Genomic DNA, 3,043 nt, shown 5'->3' on the forward strand with positions numbered 1-3,043 from the left:
AACAAGATAAAGCTACAGTACAACTAGTAGAATAAAAAAATGTTGAACTGAGTCTCTACTTAAAGATGGAACTACAGTCGTTACTCAATTCTATAGTAGGTTTTTCTTGTCTTGCTTTGTTATAGTTGAAACTATTCAAAATCGTCTATGTTGCAGTAAAATATTATTTTTTGTAACGTTACCTGTATATAGTAAAAAAACAAAATTCTCGAAAACACTTGCATTACTACCGTACAACTAAAAACTCATGCTAAGAAACAAGCAATATCCTTATCGTCTGTACAGCACAATAACTATGCGATAAAGATTTAAATATCATAGACACGGTTCTGTTCGCCATAATATTAAAAGTGTAGCATACAGTACCGAAGCAAGAGTAACATACTAGCAAATAAAATCACAGATATAAATGGCCATAAAGCAGATATTAATACAAACTATAAACCACAGCAATTGCTACGATGTATAAATTAAAACATTATAAAATTTACTCTACCATTAAAAAATTATGTATGGTTTCCGTTACACTCTTGATGATGCTAAATTGCAATAAAAGTTTGAACTCAATCATTGCAGTCTGATTATTATTTACGGTAAAATAAAATTGCACATAAAAGAATCGTCGTAATATTGCTAATTACCCTGCAATCACATACGATGTATGATGTTTTCAAAATATCAATATTTCACATACTCATAGCCTTCATATCTTTGTTTGAAAATGAAAAATGGGCAAATGCAGATTCTTTGCTTTTAGTTTTCTATGATGAAACACGGAAAGATTAAATTTCATAAGACCATACAGTTGATATTATCATTACTGCTGAGATACATTTTTCGCTTTACAGTATAACGACCAAAAGCACATTGCTGATATTGTTATATTCGAAAAATAGATTGTGAAAGATACGAAAAAACAGCAACTAGCACACAACATACAATAGACAATAAATGCAAACGTACGTACAGTGTTAATCCTTTCTTTCCATGTCGTTCCTAGCATCGCAAAAACATCCATTGATATGGCTCATACTATATTGCTATGAATTAGGCTTTTAAAAAAATGCAAATATGTGGAAGACCCTACGAACTTAGAAATGTAATACGTAAACCATTCTTTCTAAGCGGTTCTGAGGCTGTTCTGCTTGCACTATTCAAGAGATGGCTGCAATGACTGAGTTTAGCAGCGAAGCTACTTAGTTACTTAAACACGCTGTTTGAAAATTTTATGTTTTGCGCAACATCAAATCCTATCCGTGCAGGATGCCACGGATGCAGGATACCTTGCAAAATTTGTGGTTATTTAAAGTTTTCAAGCTTCTGTATTATTTAACTTTAGCTTATGGATATAGATCTTATGGACAATATGTACGCTTAGCAAAACTGCAAACGTACGCCAACACTCTATCCGTCAGACCTGTGAAACCTACATACATTCCTAGACGACTCTATCTAATGCACATACATTTACTATATGGCGCCTCGCCCTTCTAAGTTAACCGAGCAGTCCATGTTTGTTCAAAATGCACATTCTTCAACAAAAAAAAATCATTCCTTCAAATAATGCTTCAACCGATTTCGAATTGACTGAACGAGGAACCGATGAACAAACCAGAAACGAACAAAACTTCACTGAACTATAAAAGTATTTCTTTTCTTCTCCTAAGCTGGTTTATAGAAAAACTGTTATGAGAGTATGTTGTGAACCATTAAAACAATAGTAATGAGCTTATGGAGTTATAATTATGGAACGGTGTAATGCTTTTGAAGAACGTAAACAAATCATTCATCTTTGAAAGGAGCATGAAGATATTATTTTTACATGTTTGCTTAGTTTCAGTAAAAGAATATAAGAGGCACAGTTATCAAAACCAAGATTTGTTGTATATATGAATGGTATATATAGGTATGTGAGATATACGAAGATCTCTAAGGATTGTAACATGCACAGTTTTTTGACTTATGCTTTTTTTTCATATGGTAACTGAAAAATTATAAGTAGCTCAATTTGTTGAAAATTATGGTAACGCTGTAATTCACAAATGTATAAAGTATTGTGTCATAAAAAGATCCATACAGTTTTTATTGATGTATCATATTGTACGAAGAAGAAAAGTTATGACAATTACGCTTAAGCCCGTTTATCTTTTGTTTCACCACTTGGTTTTGGTAAAGTGCCTTATATAATGTTATTTTGTGCACAAACGACCTTTGCATTGTACATATTGTTTAAAGAAAACCATGCCTTTTTTAGATTTCTATTTTGTTATTAGAATTTTACTATCAGTTTTCCTTTCTCTTATCTTCTTACTTAAAACTTCATCATTGAATTATATGTGCCATGACAATCAAATTATTTCTCGATATTGTTTATGACCTTACATTATTCGCTATAATTTATTGATTTACTTTTCATTGGATGACGTGAAATTGTCACATCACGTGAACTAGAACACTGCCAATATTCGATTGTTGAAAACATATTTTTCCAAATACTACTGTGATGTTGCTGTAGCAAAGAAACAGAGGGAATATATTGTAATCCAAAAAAATTAATGGGCCCTGAACAGCGACAAATTTACTCAACTTTGTACAGATGTAAAGTGTATTAACTAGCAAGAAATAATTTTTTTTATTTTAGTTTCAATTAATTTCGAGCGTAATGTAGAAAATGTCGTCAAACCACAGAAGCCTTGCTTTCTGACCGAAGTTGGCACATTAAAAGAGACTAGATTTCCCAATTTATATATAGACATTATTTTGATAATTTCAGACCTTTGTGGCTCGGTTTCGAAACATATCAAAATAGCTCTCGCAGCCAATTGCTACTGCAACAATTAAAAGCCTGCAGCGTGTTTCTAAACTTTTCTGATTTTTGTTGTTGTGTATTGCGTTTTGAATCAAGATTCATGTATACAAACATTGATCAGAATACTGCTACTTCATATCAAACGTTTAGAGGCCTATGTTTTGTTTGTTACATTTATAAACGATAAAGCATGTAGGAAACAATCCAAGGTCCATATGACGATTTTAAACCATG

The sequence above is a fragment of the Anopheles cruzii genome, chromosome 3, assembly GCF_943734635.1.
Source record: "Anopheles cruzii chromosome 3, idAnoCruzAS_RS32_06, whole genome shotgun sequence".
NCBI lineage: Eukaryota > Metazoa > Arthropoda > Insecta > Diptera > Culicidae > Anopheles > Anopheles cruzii.